At 40.5% G+C, this 25,512-nt stretch overlaps 2 pseudogenes across 1 annotated transcript in view; both read right to left on the bottom strand.

The window, feature by feature from the left end:
- Positions 1-1,010: 1,010 nt before the first annotated feature.
- Vmn2r-ps54 (vomeronasal 2, receptor, pseudogene 54) overlaps positions 1,011-25,512 on the bottom strand; it is a 59,180-nt pseudogene continuing 34,678 nt past the window's right edge. The window contains exons 6-7 of the transcript NR_004441.2: positions 9,128-9,201; positions 1,011-2,521 (exon numbers count right to left, since the gene is read on the bottom strand). The product of NR_004441.2 is annotated as a vomeronasal 2, receptor, pseudogene 54 (transcript). The remainder of the gene's footprint in view (positions 2,522-9,127; positions 9,202-25,512) is intronic.
- On the bottom strand, positions 5,605-5,922 carry Vmn2r-ps55 (vomeronasal 2, receptor, pseudogene 55; annotated as a pseudogene).

Genomic DNA, 25,512 nt, shown 5'->3' with positions numbered 1-25,512 from the left:
CTCCTCTTTGTCTTCTCTCCTCTCTCTTCTCTCTTCTCTCCCTCTTACTCTCTTTCTCTCTAGCCTTTCCTCTCTCTCTTTTCTACCTTTCCCTCTTTCCCCCTGCATTTCTAAAATAAAGCTCTAAAACCATAGAATGTCTCTGCTCATCAGGGCCCACTTTGAATGGAGGATGGGATGGGCTTTCTCCCAATGAGCCATTTCTAATCTCCCAATGGAAGGCCTTCCTGTGCTCCAGTCAAGATCCTGGGCTCACTCTCACCAGTGTGGGAATATGTCTTTCCTCATCCCTCTTTCCTGTAATCCTGGAGCTTTAGCAAAGTAACTCCAGGGCTCCCATGTAGGGTTGCCCCTTAGCCACCCCTTGAAGAGTGGGTCAGAAGCTTGAATGCTCACCCAGGGCTGAGTGGAAAGCATATAGCAGCCCTCTCACACCTGACTGACCAGAGAATAGGTGAAACTCTGGCAGGGTGTGGGTCTCCCCTTCCCCCTCTTCCCCTGGCCCCCCTTTTTATTTCCCAACAGATACCCACACACATCTCCTGTGGGGACTGTTGGGGCGGTAACTTTGACATGAGCCAGAGGTCCAGGAGACATGATCAAATTCCTTCTGTCCCATGTAGGTGGAAATTACCCCGGGTCCCACCTGTGTTCAAAACCTATGCTCGACTGGAGACCAGGCTGTCTTGGAATAGTCCATTGCCCCCACAGATCCTCCTTTTCTTTTTATAAGGGAGAGGTGTCACCAGAATAACTGTCTCCTATGTCAGGAACCGTTTGATACTGAACCAAGACCCGATTGGTAGTGATTTTTGAAATGCTACTCATCTGCTGCTTTAGAAACTGAATGAGACAGGGTGTCAAGAGAAGCAAGGCTCCAATGGCTAGTATGGGAACAAGGAGAGGAAGAACTCAGGCTACCAAGGGGTTAGAGTAGGAAGAGGTAAAGGTGTTGGGAGTAAGGCATGCCCAGCAGTTTCCCCAGAGTTCTTTGAGCATTTGTACATCTTGTTCTACTAGCCCAGATTCATTGACATAAAAGCAACATTTCTCCTCCAGCAAAACACAAGTCCCTCCCTGTTCAGCAGTCAGTAAGTCCAGGGCTCTCCAATTTTGGAGAGCAACTCCTGCTAAGGTGGTTATCTGGCATTGAAGAGACTCAAGGCTGTCTGTAGTGGAAGCCATTGCCTGATCAAGCTTGTCTTGAAAGTCGCTGGCCAGATGTTGTGTTTGGATGAGGGCTCCTCCAGCAGTTCCTGTTGCACCCAGTGAGACAGCAAGGCCTAGTCCAATGAGCAGAGGGATGAAGATCTCTCTCTTCATTCTGTTTTCTCTCATCTGCAAGGCGAGTTCTTCAGGTTCATAGAGATAAACTCGGGGACAATTATCATTGTGGTGCAGGAGCCTTGAAAAGGGGGGTGGTAATACAGGCATTTGTAGTGCCTTTGCAACAGAAGAGGGCAGGAGAGTTAACACATACGGATTTTTGATGGTGATGTCATGGACGCATGTAAGATGGGGTTTTGAGGAGTGTTCTACAAGGCAAAGAGGGGTGGGTAGATCAACGAGAGGAATGTCCTGTGCTTCCTCACGGGTAGGGTTCCATGGATGTCATGAAGGGAAATGTTAATAGGAACAGCTGCTAATAATGGCAGGAGAGAGAAGCACAGAAAAAACATTGGGAGAAGTTGGGGTGGGTTGTTAAGGGAAGTAGGTCAGCTGTATATTGGATGTACTATAGCCAGGACAGGGTAGCTTGCAGCTCCTTCTGAGACTGTTTTTCCTGTTGGATAATATTAGCATGGGTAAAGGCTGAATTGGAGGCAGGAACAACGTCACAGGAGATGTGCAGGTCAGCAACTGGATATTTGGCATAGCCATTGGGGTAAAGTTTACCCATGACTCCAGTCTGCCAATGTTCATCCCAAATAATGCTGATGGAAAGCTGAAATGTGTTTTAAGGTTGGTGAGCATTGTGCCACCATGACTGGTGGGTTCCACTCTGCAGCTCCAGTATCTGTAACCTTCATATGTGCAGACCTCCTGGAGACATTTACCTGTGTTTTGGTAAGGAAAGCAGAGAAAAGGCCTGAGCATAGTGGAGATGGAATCTGGGTGTAGAGGGATCTCAATCCTGGTTCAACATCCTTTTAGTGGACAGTCCTGGGTCCCTATAACTTTGTTGTGTCCATTGTAGGTTTCCATAGCATAGAATCTCCAATGGCAGGTGTTAGGAAGGCTAAGGAGAGGCTGGGCAGCAGCAGAGTTAGCATGAAGAACAACAAAAACAGCCAAGAGAATAAAGGAGATGGAGGCTTGTGGAGGGCACATTGTCTGGGCAGCAGTCACCAGGTCATGGATGTCCTTCTAGGAGATCTTGTTGTTCTTCTGGGTGTGGTGTTTCCTCTGACTCCTCCTTCTCTTCTGTCCTTGATCTGCCAGTGAGAGGCAGGACATCTTCTTGGTCATTGGAGTGGTGTAGGACATTTCTGGAAGGAACCCAGATAGGCTTAGGCTGGTCCTGTGGAAAGACACAAGCAAAACCCCTCCCGGGTATAAGGAGGGGGTCTGGTCCCTTCCAAATTCCATCCAAAGTATCTCAGTATCTCGCCATCATAGTAGGATGCGGGGGAGGGGCCAATTTTGGTGTGTGCCAATGGAGGGTAATAGGAGGATGTTTGGAGTTTCTGTAGTTATTAAATATGTTTAGGGAAGTCAGAGCCATCATTAATTGTACATTAGGGGATAGGTGGTTGCCTTTTATTTTAGGAGTTAGGCTTTTAGGGATTGATGTGTTCTTTCTATTATTCCTTGGCCCTGGGGGTTGTGGGGATTTCCTGAATGATGAGCAATTTCTCAATGTGTGCAGATGGTTCTGAATTTAGAGCTACTGAAGGCCAGGTCATTATCAGTTTTTATCTGTTGAGGAATGCCTGTGATGGCAAAGGTGGAGAGCATATGATCTACCCACCCCTGCCTTCTTATGCCTCAGAGGAAACACTAAATAAGCCATCTGCTCCTCTGGCCCCTCCCTCTCCCACTCAAAGGCATGGCTCCATTAAAAAAAACAAAGGAGCTACCACCTTCACCTCCTCCATCTCCAAGCCATAAAAACAAAATACCTTCAAAACTCAAAGATGAAGCCCCGCCTAACTCCATAGTCCCATGTAGGTGGAAATTACATCCTACCGGGTCCCACTGGGGTTTAAGATCTATGCTTGACTGGAGATCAGGCTGTCTATGCACAGCCCATTGCCCCACATTTGAGAAGCACTTAAAGAAATTTTCAACATCCTCAGTCATCAGAGAAATGCAAAGCAAAATGACCCTGAAATTCCACCTCACACAAGTCAGAATGGCTGTGATCAAAGCCTCAAGTGACAGCAGATGTTGATGAGGTTGTGAGCAAAGAAGAACACTCCTCCAATGCTGGTTGAATTGCAAGCTGGTACAAACAGTCTGGAAATCAATCAGGAGGCTACTCAGAAAACTGAAAATAGATCTACCTGAGGACCCAGCTATACAACCCTTGGGCATATGTACCCAGAAGATGTCCCACCATGCACATTTTCGATTATATTCATGGTGGCCTTATTTTTGATAAGCCAGAAGCTGGAAAAAAAACCTCAGATTTTCTATAATGGAAAAATGGATACAGAAAATGTGGTTCCTTTAAACAATAGAATACTATCCAGCTATTAAGAAGGAGGGCATCATGACTTTTGCAGGCAAATGGAAGGAACTAGAAAATATCATCCTGAGTGTGGTAGCCTAGTCACAAAAACACATATGGTATGTACTCAATGATATGTGGACATTAGACAAAACTCTTGGAATACCCATGATGCAACTCACATACCATAAGAAGTTCAAGAAGGAAGACTTAAGTGTGTATCATTCAGACTTATTTAGAAGGATGAAAAAAAGTAGTCATGAGAGGAAGAGAGTGAGAGAAACTTGGAGGGAGAAAGGATGGGGAGGGAAAATGGGGGGGGGGGAGCAGGACCAGGTGTGACAGGAGATGGGGGAGAAGTACAAAGAGTCAATAAATTGAATGGAGGTGTGTAGCAGTGGGGGATGCAAAATTGGAGGTAGCCACTAGAACGTTTCAGAAGCCAGGGAAGCAAGAGATTCCCAGGACCCATCTGGGATAGAATTAATTGACATACACAAGAATGGGGAGAGAGAACCTGTAAAGACCATATCCAGTGGCTGGGCATGGCCACCAGTTGAGGGGTGGGACCACATGTGCATCTCAAAATATTAATCCAGAATTCCTCCTGTGTAAAAGAAATTCAGGGACAAACAGTGGATCAGAACCTGAAGAAAAAGCCTTCCAGAGAATGCCCCAAATAGGGATCCATCCCATCTGCAGACACCAAATGCAGACACTATTGCCAAGTGACAAGAAGCACTTGCTAACAAGAGCCTGGTACAGCTGTTGCCTGAGAGGTTCTGCCAGAGACTGACCAATACAGATATGGGTGCTTGCAGCCAACCATTGGACTGATCATGGGGACCCTATTAGAGAAGTTAGGGGAAGAACTGAAGGTGATAAAGGGGTTTGCAAGCCTATAGGAAGAACAACAATATCAATCAACCAGACCCCTCAGAGCTCCCTGGGACTAACTACCAACCAAAGAGTACACATGGAGGAACCCAACGCTCAGGATGCATATGTAGCAGAATTCTCCCTTATCTGGCATCAACAGGAGGATGGCTCTTGGTCCTGTGGAAGCTCTATGCCATAGTGAAGGGGGATGCTAGGGCCATGAGGTAGGAGTGTGTGGGACGGTGGGTAGAAGAGCACCATTATAGAAGGGGGAAGGATTTGTTGAGGAGAAACTGGAAAGGGGGACCATATCTATTATGTAAATAAATAAAACAACCAATTAAAATAAGGAGGGTTTTTTTCAATTAAATATATGACCTCCATATTACCTCTGCTATAGAATTTTATAACTCCATCTTCCACAATGTTCTTGTTATCTGACGTGAGCCTGAATGCCACTATCCAAAGTGGTGTGCTCATAAAAGCTTATGACAACTAATCAGTGACTCACATTCTGTTCTTGAGCTCTAAGTTTATAAACAAATTCTAGATACAACTGAGGCATCTATTGTTGTTTTCTCAGAGTAAAAAGCTTCATTTTTCCATCATGTAACAAACCATTAAATAGTAGGAACTTCTACTGTTATTTGAAACCATGGCATTATTTTTCTTTTTTTTCCAATTTTTATTAGGTATTTTCTTCATTTACATTTCAAATGCTATCCCGAAAGTCCCCCATACCCACCCACCCCGCTCTAATGCTATAATTATGGACCAGTAGGCCAATAACAGCACATAGTGAAACTATATAACAAAAGCATACAATGAATCTAAAACATAAAAGTAATGAATTCAGTACAAAAAAAGCTTAATACAATTGGATGAAAAAATGATAAATGTATACACCATCCTATCATATTATACCTAAATAAGACATTTAGAAAGATGTGGCACTGGTTTAAACCATAATATTTAATTTACTATTAGATATATTTTATTTTTAAATAAATTTAAGTGGATATTCCTTCTTGAATGTTTTTGTACCTGATGCCAATAGAGGAGGTTTTGGAGTTTGTTTGTTTGTTTGTTTGTTTGTTTGTTTGTTTGTTTGTTTTCCCCCATAACAAAATAATGTAGCACTTGGAGGCAAAAATCAATCCAAAGAGTGCTATACTGAAAGCCAAGATGGAGAACACTTCCATAACCACCATGACCTTCTCCTGTGTGCTATCATAGATAGGGAGGAAAGTGATCCAAACACAAAAGAATACCTGCATGTTGAATGACAGGAACTTGGCTTCATTGAATGTGTCAGGCAGATTCCTGGACAAGAAGGCTATAGTGTAGCTCGCAAGTGCTAAGGAGCAGAGTTTCTTGGGACCATTTGCATGGAAAATTGTTTTTCAGCCCTTTACTCTGAGGTAGTGTCTGTCTTTTGCACTGAGGTGTGTTTCCTGTATGCAGCACAATGCTGGGTCCTGTTTACATATCAAGTCTGTTAGTCTATGTCTTTTTATTGAGGAATTAAGTCCAGTGAGGCTAAGAGATATTAAGGAATAGTGATTGTTGCTTCCTTTTATTTTTTATGTTATTTTTATGTTTGTGTGGCTATCTTCTTTCAGTTTGTTGAAAGAAGGTTACTTTCTTACTTTTTCTAGAGCCTAGTTTCCCTCATTATGTTGGTGTTTTCCATTTATTTTCCTTTGTAGGGCTGGATGTGTAGAAAGATATTGTATAAGTTTGGTTTAGTCATGGAATATCTTGGTTTCTCCATCTATGGTAATTGAGAGTTTTGTTGGGTATAACAGCCTGGGCTAGCATTTGTGTTCGCTTAGGGTCTGAATGAGTTATGACCAGGAGCTTCTACCTTTCATAGTCTCTGGTGAGAAGTGTGGTGTACTTCTGTTAGGTCTGACTTTATATGTTACTTGACCTTTTTTCCCCTTACTTCTTTTAATACTCTTTATTTGTTTTATGCATTTGGTGTTGTGACTCTTATGTGATGGGAGGAATTTTCTGTTGTAATCTATTTGGAGTTCTGTAGGCTTCTTGAATGTTCATGAGCCTTTCATTCTCTAGGTTAGGTAAGTTGTCTTCTATAATTTTGTTGAAGATAATTACTGGCCCTAAAAGTTGAAAGTCGTCACTCTCTTCTTTACCTATTATCCTTAGGTTTGGTCTTCTCATTGAGTTCTGGATTTCCTGGATGTTTTTGGTTAGAAAGTTGTTGCATTTTGCATTTTCTTTCACTTTTGTTTGATGTTTTCTATGGTATATTCTGCACCTGAGATCCTCTCCTCTGTTTCTTGTATTCTGTTTGTGATGCTTGTATCTATGACTCCTGGTTTCTTTCCTAGGATTTCTATCTCCAGTGTTGTCTCCCTTTGTGATTTCTTTATTGTTTCTATTTCCAATTTTAGACCCTCGATGGTTTTGTTCAAATTCCTTGATACATTTGTGTTTTCCTGTTATTCTTTAAGGTATTTTTGTGTTTCCTCTTGAAGGACTTGTGCTGGATTACCTGTATTCTCCTTTATTTCTTTAATGGAGTTATATATGTCCTTATTAAATTCCTCTATCATCACCATGAAATGTTACTTTAAATCAGAGGCTTGCTTTTCTGGTGTGTTGGGGAAATCCAGGGCTTACTGTGATGGGAGAACTGAGTTCTGATAATGCCTATTAGCCTTGCTTTCTGTTGCTTATGTTCTTGCCCTTGCCTCTTGCCATCTGGTTATCTCTGGTGTTATCTGGTCTTGTTGTCTCTGACTGTGGCTTGTGCCTCTTATGTGCACAAGTGTGTCAATACTCCAGAAATACAGGATCTTTCCTGGCAGTATTTAGTTATGGAGCACAATGACACAGGATCAGCTCCAATAACTGAGGGAAACTGGATAACCAAGTTATACTTTTTTCAAAGAAGTATATAACCTCCATATTACCTCTGCTATAAAATTTTGTAACTTCATGTTCACAATGCCCTTGTTACCTGAACTGAAGATACATGACTCTCTCAAATGTTGTGTGCCCATAAAAGCCTATGAAAAACATGCTCACTAACTGTTCCTGAGCTCTAAGTTTATAGATAAAAGCTAGTTACAACTCAAGCATCATTTGTCATTCCCTAAAGTGACATTCTTCATTTTCCATCATGCAACAAAATATTAAATTTGAAGGAACTTCTACTCTTATTTGAAGCCATGTTATTTTTTGATCTGATCACTGGGAATAAGAACCTCTTAGATTGAATCTTGAGATACACTTTGCTCTAATAATGTTCATTTTACAAAGTAGAATATAATAGAATATTCTGGAGCTCAAAAAAATAAATCAAATGGATGCTTTTTAGTGAAAAGTACAAAATGAATCCAACATGGTTGACATGATAACACATGTTCCACAGGAGCACTTTGTATGAAGAGGAAATAACTTTATATTTATCAGTTTATGCCACATTTGCATAATTTGCATAAAATGGAGAACAGGCCAACAAGGGTACATAGCAAAACTGTGTGTGTGTGTGTGTGTGTGTGTGTGTGTACAAAATTCAAAATATAAACTAAAACTAATGGTTTCAGTACAAAGATAGTTTAATACAATTAAATGAAGACATTATGAATGTAAACAATCACATAATACTATATCTGAATAAGGCATTTAGAGTGTTTTGGCACTGATTTAACCATAATATTTAATTTACTATCATAAATAAATTTTAATTTTTAACTAAATTTAAATGGATATCACTTTTTGAATTGTTTTTTGCCTGAAGCCAAAGGAGTCTTTTGCTGGCCTGAACAAAATAATGTAGCACTTGGGGGCAAAAATAAATCCAAGGAGTGCTGTATTGGAAGTCAAGATGGAGAACACTTCCATAGCCACCATGACCTTCCCCTTTGTGCTATGGTAGACAGGGAGGAAAGTGATCCAAACACAGAAGAATACCTGCATGCTGAATGACAGGAATTTGGCTTCATTGAATGTGTCAGGCAGATTCCTGGACAAGAAGGCCATGGTGTAGCTCCCAAGTGCTAAGGAGCAGAGGTATCCCAGTACAGTGTGGAAGGCAACTGTTGAACCCATGTTGTACACAATGATGATGTGACCATGTTCAACCTGAGTATCTTGATCAATGAAGGGTAGAGAGGTAACCAGCCAGATTCCACAGATAATAAGTTGGATCAGTGTGCAGATGGGAATGATGAAATTAGGGGCTCTTGATACCATTAACCATCTCACTATTTGAGCTGGAACAGTGGCCTTGAATGCAATAACGACTGTAATAGCTTTGGCCAACACTGTGGAGAGAGCCACAGTGAACAAAATTCCAAATGCTGTCTGCTGCAAGATGCAGGTTGTTGTGTTGGGCTGGCCAATGAAGAGGAAGGAACTGAGTAAACAGATGAAGAGTGTCAACAGCAGAATGTAGCTGAGAGTCCTGTTATTGGCCTTGACAATAGGTGTGTCTCTGTGCTTCACAAAGACTACAAGAACCGCAGCTATGAGTAGAGAGAAGCACAGTGCTGTGATGGTGAGTGCCATCCCCAAGGGCTCTTTATAGGCTAAAAAACTCACAGATTTCTGGAGGCAGTGATTCTTCTCCGAGTTTGCATAGTGACTTTCTGGACACTTCAAACACTTATCCATATCTGTTCAGAAATGAGAGTGACTGTGAATCGATCCTCCAGTTTTTCCTTCCCCACTAATATATTAATTACCCCCAACTCATTAAAGTGCTTCCTGAGTCACTTTACTTTATTGTTTCAGAGAGTCATTTTATGTACTCTGGGTCATTTTAAATCTATTCAGTGGCAAAAATTACAAAAGCTCAATGCCTTTACTCTGGCCTTGTATGTTTTGCCTTAATGTGTTATTCTCTTGCATCTATTTAAGAGTCATAAGATTTCAGAACAATATTGTAGAACTGCAATTTGATTCCAACATCACCTTTAAAAATGTCTAATTCAGCATATATATTTTGTACAATACTGACATTACACTTTGAAATTCATTTCTTAAATTGTGTTCTTTGATTTTGGATGCATATGTACTCATTTTCTTTTTTTAAGATGTAGTTTGTTTATTTTATGTATATGAGTAAGTGTACTCATGGTGGTGAGCTATCATGGGGTTTCTGGGAATGAAGATTGCTCACTTTGGTCAGCCTTGCTTGCTTGCTTGCTTGCTCTGGCCTAAAGATGTATTGATTATTATATCTAAATACATGGTAGCTGTCTTCAGACGCAGCAGAAGAGGGCATCAAATCTCATTACAGGTGATTGTGAGCCACCCTGTGATTGCTGGGATTTGAACTCAGGGCCTTTGGAAGAGCAGTCAGTGCTATTAAACACTGAACCATCTCTCCAGTCTCGCGTTTTCATGAATTTCCTTGGGTACTCCAATTTGGTTAACAGTCTGAATGATTTCAACCTAATGAATGCCATTGAATTCTTGAAGTTTAACTCCTTCACTAGCATTACGTTATTACATTTAGCTATGGCATTTGTGAACATATAGGGAAGGAACAATACTAGGTATAAAAAAATAGGTTTTGGTATATGTAGCAGAGGATGGCCTTCCCAGGCATCAGTGGAAGGGAAGGTCCTTGGTCCTGTGAAGGCTCAATGCCCCAGTGTAGGGGAATTCCAGGGCAGGGAGGCTGGTGTGGGTAGGTAGGTGGGTGGGGGAACATAAAGGGGGAGGTGTGATGAGATAGGGGGTTTTCAGGGGAGAACTCGGAAAGGGGATAACATTTGAATTGTAAATAAAGAACATATTCAATAAAAATGGTTTTGACCCAGTTTCCATCTCTTCCTGTAGCAGATCCTCTGCCACAGGGCTCAATACTCAAATAGCACTGGGAGGGACCAAGACTCCTAAGAGTGCAGATAGACCTGTGAGTATGGTCACCACTGCTGCTCAGAAGAACCTGCCCAGAACCCTCAGAACACAGGAACCAAGAAGCAGCCTGAGACAAGAAGCTTCCCATTTCTGTCTGCCCACAGAGCTGATCCTGTGCCACAGAGCTACAAACACAAATACCACCAAAAGAGAGCTGGTCTCCCAGGAGTGCCAAAACACCTACAAGGAGAGCTAAGACCACAACATCTCTTCAAATTCCTGGCCCAAGAGAGACCCTCACAGAGACATCAGGACACAGGAACCAGGGATCAGCTGGGGACAGAGTTCAATGCATTCACCATCAAGATTCCAAATTAGTTCTTCACCAAGTTAGAAAGGGTAACTTGCAATCTGCAGGAGACATCTTGGTTCCCAGACTCCACTGAGACTAGTCTGGACAGGTAAGAGTGTGGACTACAAGCTAACAGCTTCTGGGACAGGCAGGAGCCACAGAGCTTCTGAGGCAGATATTTCGGGCTCCAGATATCCGGGCACCCTCCCTGCCAGAGGAGAGGTGTCCGCGAGGCTCAGGAGAGAATTGCCAGAGCATCTGCAGGAGACATCTTGGTTCACAGAGTCCACAGAGACTAGTCTGGACAGGTGAGAGTGTGGACTACAGAAGCTAACAGCTTCTGGGATGGGTCCTGTTTCAGGCCTTCTTCTTCTGACAGGAGGCAAGTCTGAATGCCAGATATCTATGCACCTTCCCTGAAAGAGGAGAGCCTGCCTGCAGAGAGTGTTCTGACCACTGAAACTCAGGAGGGAGCTAGTCTCCCAACTCTGCTGGTAGAGAATAACAGAATCACGAAAGTAACAAGCTCTAACTAGAGACAACTATAACAACTGACTCCAGAGTTTACCAGATGGTGAAAGGCAGATGTAAGAATCTTACTATCAGAAACCAAGACCACTCAACATCATCAGAACCCAGCACTCCCACCTCAGCCAGTGCTGGGCACCCCAACACACCAAAAAACCTAGACCCAGATTTAAAGGCATAACTCATGATGATGGTAGAAGAGATCAAGAAGGTCTTTAATAACTCACTTAAAGAAATACAGGAGAACACTGCTAAAGAGTTGTGAGTCCTTATAGAAAAACAGAAAAACACATCCAAACAGGTGATGGAAATGAACAAAACCATACCAGACCTAAAAAGGGAAGTAAACACAATAAAGAAAACACAAACTGAGGCAATGCTGGAGAAAGAAACCCTAGGAAAGAAATCTGGAACCATAAATGGGAGCATCAGAAACAGAATACAAGAGATGGAAGAGAGAATCTCAGGTGCAGAAGATTCCATAGAGAACATCAGCACAACAATCGAAGAAAATGCAAAATGCAAAACAATCCTAAATCAAAACATCCAGGAAATCCAGGACACAATGAGAAGACTACGGATAATAGGAGCAGATGAGAATGAAGATTTTCAGCTAAAAGGGCAAGCAAATATCTTCAACAAAATTATAGAAGAAAACTTCCCAAACCTAAAGAAAGAGATGCCCATGAACATACAAGAAGCCTACAAAACTCCAAATAGACTGGATCAAGAAAAGAAATTCCTCTGGACACATAATAATCAGAACAACAAATGCACTAAATAAAGATAGAATACTAAAAGCAGTAAGGGAAAAAGGTCAAGTAACATATAAAGGCAAGCCTATCATAATTACACCAGATTTTCACCAGAGACTATGAAAGCCAGAAGATCTTGGACAGATGTTATACAGACATTAAGAGACCACAAATGCCATTCCAGGCTACTATACCCAGCCAAATTTTCAATTACCATAGATGGAGAAACCAAAGTATTCCACGACAAAAAAAAAAAAAAAAAAAAAAAAAAAAGGAAGAAGAAGAAAGAAAGAAAGAAAAGAAAACTTCACACATTATCTTTCCACGAATCCAGCCCTTCAAAGGATAATAACAGAAAAAAAATACGAAAACAGGAACCACGTCCTAGAAAAAGCAGGAAAGTAATCCTTCAACAAACCTAAAAGAAGACAGCCAAAAGAACAGAATACCAACTTTAACAACAAAAATAATAGGAAGCAGCAATTACTTTTCCTTAATATCTCTTAATATTAATGGACACAATTCCCCAATTAAAAAAAAAAAAAACATAGACTAACAGACTGACTAAAAAAACAGGACCCAAGATTTTGTGCTTACAGGGAACCCATCTCAGGGAAAAAGACAGACACTACCTCAGAATGAAAGTCTGGAAAACAATTTTCCAAGCAAATGCTCGGAAGAAACAAGCTGGAGTAGCCATTCTAATATCTAAAAAAATCGACTTCCAACCCAAAGTCATCAAAACAGACAAGGAGGGGCACTTCATACACATCAAAGGTAAAATTTTCCAAGAGGAACTCTCAATTCTGAATATCAATGCTCCAAATGCAAGGGCAGCCATATTCATTAAAAAGTTTAGTAAAGCTCAAAGCACACATTGCACACAATAATAGTGGGAGACTTCAACACACCACTTTCACCAATGGACAGATCATGGAAACAGAAACTAAACAGGGACACACTGAAACTAACAGAAGTTATGAAACAAATGGATCTAACAGATATCTACAGAACATTTTATCCTAAAACCAAAGGATGTACCTTCTTCTCAGCACCTCATGGTACCTTCTCCAGAACTGACCACATAATTGGTCACAAAACAAGTCACAACAGATACAAAAATATTGAAATTGTCCCAGGCATCCTATCAGATCACCATGGACTAAGGCTGATCTTCAATAACAAAATAAATAATAGAAAGCCAACATTCACGTGGAAACAGAACAGCACTCTTCTCAATGATACCTTGGTCAAGGAAGGAATAAAAAAGAAATTAAGGACTTTTTAGAGTTTAATGAAAATGAAGCCACAACACAACCAAACTTATGGAACACAATGAAAGCATTTCTAAGGGGAAAACTCATGGCTCTGAGTGCCTCCAAAAAGAAACTAGTTGACAAAACACATAAAAGCTCTAGAACAAAAGGAAGCAAATTCACTCAAGAGGAGTAGATGGCAGGAAATAATCAAACTCAGGGGTGAAATCAACCAAGTGGAAACAAAAAGAAATATTCAAAGAATCAACCAAACCAGGAGCTGGTTCTTTGAGAAAATCAACAAGATAGATAAACCTTTAGCCAGACACACTAGAGGGCACAGGGAAAGCATCCTAATTAACAAAATAAGGAATGAAAAGGAAGACATAACAACAGATCCTGAAGAAATCCAGAACACCATCAGATCCTTCTACAAAAGGCTATACTCAACAAAACTGGAAAACCTGGATGAAATGGACAAGTTTCTAGACAGATACCATGTACCAAAGTTAAATCAAGATGAGGTTGATGATGTAAACAGTCCTATATCCCCTAAAGAAATAGAAGCAGTCATTAATAGTCTCCCAACCAAAAAAAGCACAGGATCAAATGGGTTTAGTGCAGACTTATGTTAGACCATCAAAGAAGATCTAATCCCAGTTCTTCACAAACTATTCCAAAAAATAGAAGCAGAAGGTATTCCACCCAACTCATTCTATGAAGCCACAATTACTCTGATACCTAAACCACAGAAAGACCGAACAAAGTTAGACAACTTCAGACCAATTTCCATTATGAATATCGATGCAAAAATCCTCAATAAAGTTCTTGCTAACTGAATCCAAGAACACATCAAAACAATCATCCACCCTGACCAAGTAGGATTCATTCCAGGGATGCAGGGATGGTTCAATATACAGAAATCCATCAACATAATCCATTATATAAACAAACTCAAAGACAAAAACCACACGATCATCTCCTTAAACACAGAGAAAGCATTTGACAAAATCCAACAACCATTCATATAAAAGTCTTGGAAAGATCAGGAAATCAAGGCCCATACCTAAACATGATAAAAGCAATCTACAGCAAACCAGTAGCCAACATCAAAGTAAATGATGAGAAGCTAGAAGCAATCCTACTAAAATCAGGGACTAGACAAGGATGTCCACTCTCTCCCTACCTATTCAACATTGTACTTGAAGTCTTAGCCAGAGCAATTCGAAAATGAAAGGAGATCTAGGGGATACAAATTGGAAACGAAGAAGTCAAAATATCACTTTTTGCAGATGATATGATAGTATATATAAGTGACCCTAAATATTCCACCAGAGAACTCCTAAACCTGATAAACAGCTTCAATGAAGTAGCTGGATATAAAATTAACTCAAACAAGTCAATGGCCTTTCTGTACACAAAGAGTAAACAAGCTGAGAAAGAAATTAGGGAAACACCCTTCTCAATAGTCACAAATAATATAAAATATCTTGTCGTGACTCTAACTAAGGAAGTGAAAGATCTGTATGATAAGAACTTCAAGTCTCTGAAGAAAGAAAGTAAAGAATATCTCAGAAGATGGAAAGATCTCCCATGCTCATGGATTGACAGGATCAATATAGTAAAAATGGCTATCTTGCCAAAAGCCATCTACAGATTCAATGCAATCCCCATCAAAATTCCAACTCAATTCTTCAACGAATTAAAAAGGGCAATCTGCAAATTCATCTGGAATAACAAAAAACCTAGGATAACAAAAACTCTGCTCTAGGATAAAAAAACCTGTGGTGAAATCACCATACCTGACCTAAAGCTGTACTACAGAGCGATTGTGATAAAAACTGCATGGTACTGGTACAGCAACAGACAAGTAGACCAATGGAATAGAATTGAATACCCAGAAATGAATCCACACACCTATGGCCACTTGATCTTTTCCAGGGAGCAAAAACCATCCAGTGGAAAAAAGACAGCATTTTCAAAAAATGGTGCTGGCACAACTGGGGGTTATCATGTAGAAGATTTCGAATTGATCCATTCTTATCTCCTTGTACTAAGGTCAAATCTAAGTGGATTAAGGAACTCCTCATAAAACCAAAGACACTGAAACTTATAGAGGAGAAAGTGGGGAAAAGCCTCGAAGATATGGGCACAGGGGAAAAATTCCTGAACAGAGGAACAATGGCTTATGCTGTAAGATCAAGAATCGAAAAATGGGACCTCATAAAATTGCAAAGCTTCTGCAAGGCAAAAGACACTGTCAATAAGACAAAAAGGCCACCAACAGATTGGGAAAGGATCTTTACCTATCATAAGTCATATAGGGGACTAATGTCCAATATATATAAAGAACTCAAGAAGGTGGACTCCAGAAAATCAAATAACCCCATTAAAAAATGGGGCTCAGAACTGAACAAAGATTTCTCACCTGAGGGATACTGAATGGCTGAGAAGCACCTGAAAAAAATGTTCAACATCCTTAATCATCAGGGAAATGCAAATCAAAACAACCCTGAGATTCCACTCACACCAGTCTAAATGGCCAAGATCAAAAATTCAGATGCCAGCAGATGCTGGCAAGGATGTGGACAAAGAGGAACACTGTTCCATTGTTGGTGGGATTGCAAGCTTGTACAACCACTCTGGAAATCACTCTGGCAGTTCCTCAGAAAATTGGATAGTACTACTGGAGGATCCCACAATACCTCTCCTGGGCATATATCCAGAAGATGTTCCAACCGGTAAGAAGGACACATGCTCCACTATGTTCATAGCAGCCTTATTTATAATAGCCAGATGCTGGAAAGAACCTAGATGCCCCTCAACAGAGGAATGGATACAGAAAATGTGGTACATTTACACAATGGAGTACTACTCAGCTATTAAAAGGAATGAATTTATGAAATTCCTAGGCAAATGGATGGACCTGGAGGGCATCATCCTGAGTGAGATAACCCAATCACAAAGGAACTCACACAATATGTACTCACTGATAAGTGGATATTAGCCCAGAATCTTAGAATACACAAGATATAAGATACAATTTGCAAAACACATGAAACTCAAGAAGAACGAAGACCAAAGTGTGGACACTTTGCCCCTTCTTAGAATTGGGAACAAAACACCCATGGAAGGAGTTACAGAGACAAAGTTTGGAGCTGAGGCGAAAGGATGGACCATCTAGAGACTACCATATCCGGGGATCCATCCCATAATCAGCTTCCAAACAATGACACCATTGCATTCACTAGCAAGATTTTGCTGATAGGACCCAAATATAGCTGTCTCTTGTGAGTCTATGCCAGGGCCTAGAAAACACAGAAGTGGATGCTCACAGTCAGCTATTGGATGGATCACAGGGCCTCCAATGGAGGAGCTAGAGAAAGTAACCAAGGAGCTAAAGGGATCTGCAACCCTATAGGTGGAACACCATTATGAACTAACCAGTACCCCGGAGCTCTTTACTCTAGCTCATATGTATCAAAAGATGGACTAGTTGCCCATCAGTGGAAAGAGCGGCCCTTTGGTCGTGCAAATTTTATATGCTTCAGTACAGGGGAACGCCGTGGTCATGAAGTGGGAGTGGGTGGGGGAGTGGGTGGGGAACTTTTGGGATAGCATTGGAAATGTAAATGAAATAAATACCCAATTAAAAAAAAAGAAAGAAAAAAAGGAAAAGGTAACTTGCAAATACATCTGGAATAGCAAAAAACCTAGGATAGCAAAAACTATTCTCAACAATAAAAGAATTTCTGGTGGGATCACCATCCCTAACCTCGAGTTGTACTACAGAGCAATTGTGGGGAAAAAAAAGAAAAGAAAAGAAAGGAAAACTGTGTGGTACTGTTATACTGACAGGTAGGTTGATCAATTAAATAGAATTGAAGACCCAGAAATGAACCCATACACCTATGGTCACTTGATCTTTATCAAAGGCGCTAAAGTCATCCACTGAAAAAAAGACAGCATTTTCAACAAATGGTGCTGGCTCAACTGGCTGTTAGCATGTAGAAGAATGCAAAAGATCCATTCTTACCTTCTTTTAAAAAGCTCCAGTCTAAGTGGATCATGGACCTCCACATAAAATCAGATACACAGAAAGTAATAAAAAGGACAGTTGGGAAGAGCCTCGAGGATATGGACACAGGGGAAAATTTCTTTAACAGAACTCCAATAGCTTATGATCTAATATCAATAATTTACAAATGAGACCTCATAAAATTGCAGATCTTCTGTAAGGCAAAGGACATTTCCAATAGTACAAAACAGCAACCAACAGATTGGGAAAATATCTTTACCAGTCCTACATCTCATAGAGGAAAAATATCCAATACATACAAAGAACTCAAGAAGTTAGTCTCCAGAGAACCAAATAACCCTATTTAAAAATGGGGTACAGAACTAAACAAATTCTCAACTGAGGACTACCAAATGGTTGAGAAGCACCTAAAGTAATGTTCAACATCCTTAGTCATCAGGGAAATGCAAATCAAAACAACGTGCAGATTCCATCTAACACCAGTCAGAATGGTTAAAAAAAAAAAACTCAGGTGACAGCAGATACTGGCAAGGATGTGGAGAAAGAGAAACACTCCTCCATTGCTGGTCGGATTGCAACCTGGTACAACAACTCTGGAAATCAGTTTGGCAGTTCCTCAGAAGATAGGACATAATAATACATGAGGACACAGAAATACCACTCCTGGACATATACCCAGAAGATGCTCCAACATGTAATAAAGCCACATGCTCCACTATGTTCACAGTAGCCTTATTTATAATAGCCAGAATCTGTAAAGAACCCAGATGCCCTTCAACAGAGGAATGGATATAGAAAATGTGGTACATTTATACAATTGACTACTACTCAGCTATTAAAGAGTGAATTCGCTGGATGTGGTGGCGCACACCTTTAGTCCCAGCACTCGGGAGGCAGGCGTTTTTCTGAGTTCGAGGCCAGCCTGGTCTACAAAGTGAGTTCCAGGACAGCCAGGGCTATAAAGAGAAACCCTGTCTTGAAAAAAAAATGAATTCATGAAATTCTTAGCCGACTAGATGGAACTAGAAAATGTCATCCTGAGTGAGGTAACCCAATCACAAAATAACACACACAGTATGCACTCACTGATAAGTAGATATTAGCCCAGAAGCTCCAAATACCTAAGACATAATTCACAGAAAATATGAAGCTCAAGAAGAAGGAATAGCCAAGTGTGGATCTTCCTTCTTAGAAGAAGGGAACAAAACACCCATGGGAGGAGTTACAAAGACAAAATTTGGAGCAGAGACTGAAGGAAAGGCAATCCAGAGACTGCCCCACTGGGGAATCCATCCCATATATAGTCAAAAAACCCAGACATGATTGTACATGACAAAGAGTGCTCCTGACAGGACTCTGATATAGCTATCTCCTGAGGAGCTGTAGTAGTGCCTGATAAATACAGAGGTGGATGGACTCAGCCAACCATTGGACTGAGCTCAGCATCCCCAATGGAGGAACTAAAGAAAGGTCCCAAGGAGCTGAAAGGGCTTGCAGCCCCATAGCAGGACAAACAATATGAACTAACCAGTACCCCCAGAGCTCCCAGGGACTAAACCACCAACCAAAGAGTATATACACATGGAGGTACCCATGGCTCCAATCCCATATATAGCAGAGGATAGCCTTTTTGTTCATCAATAGGAGGAGAGGCCTTTGATCTTCTGAAGGCTATATGACCCAGAGTAGGTGAATTCCAGGGCTAGAAAGTGGGATTGGTGAGCAGGGGGAGGGGATAGAGGATAGAGGGGTTTTAGAGGGGAAACCAGGAAAGGAGATATCATTTGAAATGTAAATAAAGAAAATATATAATAAAAGAAGGAAAAACATGTTTTGAATAACTGTGCTCCTACAGATTTGTGAATTTTACACTGAATTTTAAAAATGTGCCCCTTAGTTTATAATGTCATAATTCTATTATGTTAAACTTTTGTGTATTTCTAAAAAATATCACCTCATTAAGAGATTGTTGTCTATGTTTTATATTTTGAGCTAACACTTATCGAGTCTATTTACAGAAAAATCAAATATCTCCTTTGATACCTTGGGGGTTTTTTTTCCTTGATAACCATGGAACTTTATTCATTTTTTTCTTAATCTGTTTACACATTCACAACTCCTCCTCTGCTTCTAATATGAGCATTTTGGTGTTGTGTTTTTATTGTACAATGTATGCTTCAAGAGTAGAATTCTATCTTTCACTTAATTAAGGAACATGATGTCTGTTTCATTAACTAATTTATTTAAGGATAACACCTTATTTTAAAATTAAGTTTTGCTTATTCTACGGTCATGCATTAGTGATATCTTGAATTTTAAATTGTTATCATGTATGTTTGCACCCTATCTTGCTTCAAAATATAGTCACTAAAATCAAATTATTTTTGTATCCACGACTGAGGTTCTCCTATTTGGTACATACTAAAAATAGCTGTGGATATACCATATAGCTTAAGAGCAGGGAAGAGTTATTTTACCATAGGAGTATTTCATATATGGTATTATGAACCCACATAAAATTTCATAGTGGTAGAAATTCATATCACATAAGGATGAACTCAGTGTTGCCACTAAGCTTGATCAAATCACCATGGAAATGTTTGATTTTATGTACAGCAACAAGTGACATGCTCATCTTTACTGAACATAGCCTATCTTAACAGTGATCTGTGATGAAGGCCAAGATAGATGATAATGGGAGATCATGGAGTAAGTAATGCTTTACTCCCTATTCATAAACAAGTATTTTATAACTATCAATTCTAAGGTATAGTAGAAATAAAGGCATATTAGTTTTAAGATGACCCCGGGACTCAGGTGAGAGTGCCATATTGTATCCCGGGTCTCTCAGAGATCAGTCCATACAGGAGAGCACGTGGGGCACAGAAGAAACAGAGCTTCTTGGATATGGTCACTTCGGGCCTTCATCTTCAGCAAACAGGTGGATCTGAGCTCCAGGCCTTTGTGCACCCTCCCTGAAAGAGGAGAGCTTGCCTGCAGAGAGTGATCTGACTACTGGGACTCAAGAGAGAGTTAGACTCCCGGGAGTGCTGACAAAGGCTAACAGAATCACAGGAGGAACAAACTCCAGCCAGAGATAGCTAGAACATCTAACAACAGATATAACCAGATGGCAAAAGGAAAACAAAACAATCTTAAAGAAACCAAGACCATTTGGCATCATCAGAACCCAATACACCCACCACAGTGAGTCCTGGATACCCCACACACCTGAAAAGCAAGATTCAGATTTAAAATCATATCTCATGATGATGGTAGAGGATTTTAAGAATGGTATTAATAACTCAAAGAAATGCAGGATCTTCTGCCTGAACACAGCAGAGGGCGCAAAGGGCCCCAGAGGACTCTTCATGCCACAGGACCCCTAGCACACCCAGGACTCTGGATCACTGGTGAGTAGAATGCAGCATCAACTATAAGGAATGGAGGAGGGTCTTGTGCCAGTAGGAACAGGGACAAAAGAGCCCTGCCCAACCAGAGGCTAGGATTCTTTCTGGTCCAGGCCAGCCCTACCATCTTCCTCCTGAACAATTCAGAGGGCACCAAGGGCCCCAGAGTACTCTCCATGCCACAGGAACCTTAGCATACCCACGACAGTGTGATCTCTGGAGAGCACTTGGATAACAGAAGCAACAGACCTTCTTGGACAGGGTCCCTTTAGGTCTTCATTCTCAACCAGGAGGCAGAGCTGAGACCCAGACCCCTGGGCACATTCCTTGCCAGAGGAGAGTCAGCCTACAGGGAAGGCTCTAACCCCAGGACTCGGGAGGTGGATCAGAGCTCCAGACTTCTATACACCTGCCCTGTAAGAGGAGAGCTTGCCTGCAGAGAGTGGGACTCAGGTGAGACTTGGACTCCCAGGAGTGCTGAAAGAGGCTAACAGAATCACAGGACCTTCAAGCTCCAACCAGAGACAGATAGAACATTAACACCAGAGATTACCAGAAGGTGAAAGGCAAACGTAAGAATCTTACTAACAGAAACCAAGAACAATGGACAGAATGAGAACCCAATACACCCAACACAGTGAGTCCTGGATACCACAACACACCCGAAAAGCAAGACTCAGATTTAAAATCATATCTCATGATGGTGGTAGAAGATTTTAAGAAGGGCATTAATAACTAAATTAAAAGAATACAGGAGAAACCTGATAAACAGGTAGAAGCCCTTAAAGAGGAAGCACAAAAATCTCTCAAGGAATTACAGGAAAACACTGCTAAAAAACGCAGAAGAACTTAAAGAGGAAACACAAAAATCCCTTAAAGAACTACAGGAAAACACAACCAAACAGGTGATGGAAATGAGCAAAACCATCCAAGATTTAAAAATGGAAGTAGAAACAATGAACAAAACCGAAAGGGAGACAACTCTGGAGATAGAAACCCTAGGAAAGAAATCAGGAAACATAGATGTGAGCATCAGCAACAGAATACAAGAGATGGAGGAGAGAATCTCAGATGCAGAAGATTCCATAGAAAACATGAAGACAACAATCAAAGAAAATGCAAAAAGAACCTAACTCAAAACATCCAGAAAATCCAGAACAAAATGAGAGAACCACACCTATGGATAATAGGAGTACATGAGAATGAAGATTTTCAACTCAAAGGACCAGCAAATATCTTCAACAAAATTATAGAAGAAATCTTCCCAAACCTAAAGAAAGAGATGCCCATGAACATACAAGAAGCCTACAGAACTCCAAATAGACTAGACCAGAAAAGAAATTCCTCCCAACACATAATAATCAGAACAACAAATGCACTAAATAAAGACAGAATGTTAAAAGCAGTAAGGGAAAAAGGTCAAGTAACATATAAAGGCAGGCCTATTAGAATTACTCCAGACTTCTCACCAGAGACTATGAAAGCCAGAAGATCCTGGAGAGATGTTATACAGACACTAAGAGAACACAAATGCCAGCCCAGGCTACTATACTCAGCAAAACTCTCAATTAGCAAAGATGGATAAACCAAAGTATTTCATGACAAAACTAAATTCACACAATGTCTTTCCATGAATCCAGTCCTTCGAAGGATAATAAAGGGAAAACACCAACATAAGGATAGCAACTACACCCTAGAAAAAGCAAGGAAGTAATCCCTCAACAAACCTAAACAAAGACAGCCGCAAGAACAGAACCCCAACTCTAACAACAAAAATAACAGGAATCATAATTACCTTTCCTTAATATCTCTTAATAAAAATGGACTCAATTCCCCAATAAAAAGACATAGACTAATAGACTGGCTATACAAACAGGACCCAACATTTTGCTGCTTACAAGAAACCAGCCTCAGGACAAAGACAGACACTTCCTCAGAGTAAAAGGCTGGAAAACAAATTTCCAAGCAAATGGTCCTTAGAAACAAGCTGGAGTAGCCATTCCAATATCGAATAAAATTGACTTGCAACCCAAAGATATCAAAAAAGACAAGTAGGGGCACTTCATATTCATCAAAGGTAAAATCTACCAATCTGAACTCTCAATTCTGAATATCTATGCTCCAAATGCAAGGGTAGCCTCATTCATTAAAGAAACTTTACTAAAGCTCAAAGCACACATTGCATCACACACAATAATAGTGGGAAACTTCAACATGCCACTCTCACCAATGCACAGATCCTGGAAACAGAAACTAAACAGAGACACAGTGAAACAAACAAAAATTATGAAACAAATGGATTTAACATATATCGATAGAACATTTTATCCTAAAACAAAATGATATACCCCATGGTACCTTCTCCAAAATTGACCACATAATTGGTCACAAAACATGCCTCAACAGTTTCAAGAAGATTGAAAGAATCTCTTGCATCCTATCAGAACACCACGAACTAAGGCTGATCTTCAATAACATCATAAATAATAGATAGCCAGCAGGCATGTGGAAGCTGAACAACACTATACTCAATGATAACTTGGTCAAGGAAGAATTGAAGAAAGAAATTAAAGACTTTTTAGAGTTTAAAGAAAATGAAGACACAGCATACCCAAACTTAGGGGACACAATGAAAGCAGTTTTAAGAGGGAAACTCCTAGCTCTGAGTGCTTTCAAAAAGAAACTAGAGAGAGTATACACTAGCAGCTTGACAGCATACATGAAAGTTCTAGAACAAAATGAAGCAAATTCACACAACAGGGGTAAATGACAGGAAATAATAAAACTCAGAGCTGAAATCAACCAAGTGGATCCAAAAGGAACTATAGAAAAATATCAACCAAAAATGTTTGGTTGTTTTGCTGGTTGTTTTAAAAAATCAGGAAAATACATAAACCCTTAGCCAGACAAACTAGAGTGTGCATGGACAGTATCTTAATGAAAGAAACAAAAATGAAAAAGGAGACTTAACTACAGAATTTGAACAAATCCGAAAAATCATAGGCTACTACAAAAGCCTATACTCAATAAAACTGGAAAACCTGGATGAAATGGACAATTTTCTAGAAAGATAGCAGTTATTAAAGTTAAATCAGGATCACATAAATAATCTAAACAGTCCCATATCCCCTAAAGAAATTAAAAAAAAAAAAAAAAAAAAGACATCAATAGTCTCCCAACAAAAAAAAAAAAAAAAAAAAAAAAAACAAGCCCAGGACCAGAGGCGTTTAGTTCAAAATTCTATCAGACCTTCAAAGAAAACATAAAACCAATACTCCTCAAACTATTCCACAAAATAGAAACAGAAGGTAATCTACTTAACTTGTTCAATAAAGCCACAGTTACTCTGATAGCTAAACCACACAAGACACAACAAAGGAAGAGATCTTCAGACCAATTTCCCTTATGAATACTGATGCAAATATACTTAATAAATTTTTTCCAAACTGAATCCAAGTACACATTAAAACGTTCATCCATCATGATCAAGTAGGCGTCATCCCAGGAATGCAGGAATGGATCAACACATGGAAATCCATCAATGTAATCCACTATATAAACAAAATCAAAGGAAAAAAAACTACACATGACCATCCCATTCGATGCTGAGAAAGCATTTGACAAAATCCAACAGCCTATCGCCTCCAATTCCGACCAGCAGAAAGGAAGGATGACACAGTGTTCTTCTCAAAGCAGTTTATTCAGGAACCTTTCAACATCATGCATGAATCTCTCTCTAGGAATAGTATCTTGTGTATGTATCTCTGCCCCCAATCGCAATCCCTTATATAACCCCTCAACCACGCCCCATCAGCCCAGTCCACACAACAGCAGTCCATTGGCCAGAATCATCACTTGCCATATGGCCTGATCTTGCATCATGGTGCACCTGCGCAGTTCACCCAGTGGATGTGGCTTATTTTCAGGTGTATGAGGAAGTCAGGTGCAAGTCATAAGACTTAGTGGCAGTTCAGGGCGCCATCCTGGGACTGCTGCCACACCCACTTCCCACATCTCCCCCTTCTTTACTTATTGGAAGAGAGAATGTCTGTCTTAGGCTGCCCCCTGCAGCAATGCCCCATACCTGTCCTTGGGAGATAAACAGCATTGGTTTGATCCCTGTCTTAGGTTGGTGACACGCCCAGGGAGTCTTACCCGTCATTGACTACTTCTCTAGCTGCCAAGCCACACTTGAGGAGATTGTCCTATTTCCACTGCCGCAAAAACCTGTATCTTCAAAGATTGGGCTCTGTGCTGATGACTCTACATGCTGCAGGTGCACCAGAAGGCTAGGATGCTGATTAATATCAGACACAGGGCAAGTCCACCAATTCTGGCCCACTCTTTCAAGCGGGAGACAGCTGTCAGCAATCCAAAGCTTCTGCAACACCCACGGATAAATTATTCACAGCCGCAGCTGTTTGTAAGGGATATGGCCACAGCCGTGGCTGTGGTGGCAGAGATTGCTACAGCAGTGACAATGGCTGCAGCAACGCCAAAAATCCCTCTTAGGTCTAAACAAAGTCATAGCAGAAGGAGCTTGAACAGGCCAAGGTACAAAGCAAGGCATCCTAGTCACAACAGCCAAATGGTATTCAGATGCATTCCAGCACATACTGTAATAACAAATATCATTACTACAATTAACAACATTATTAAACAATAAACACAAAAGGAGGCTACATACAAACAGATGTAGCCTGAAAAGAAACAGTCCTCCCTCCAGCAAATTGAAATACAGACGTTTCAAACACACTAGAACCATTCCAATAAAAACTT

The sequence above is a fragment of the Mus musculus genome, chromosome 7 (assembly GCF_000001635.26).
Source record: "Mus musculus strain C57BL/6J chromosome 7, GRCm38.p6 C57BL/6J".
Classification (NCBI taxonomy): Eukaryota; Metazoa; Chordata; class Mammalia; order Rodentia; family Muridae; genus Mus; species Mus musculus.
The sequence above is the reverse complement of the archived record's forward strand: the minus strand, read 5'-3'. Positions and strand labels throughout refer to the sequence as shown.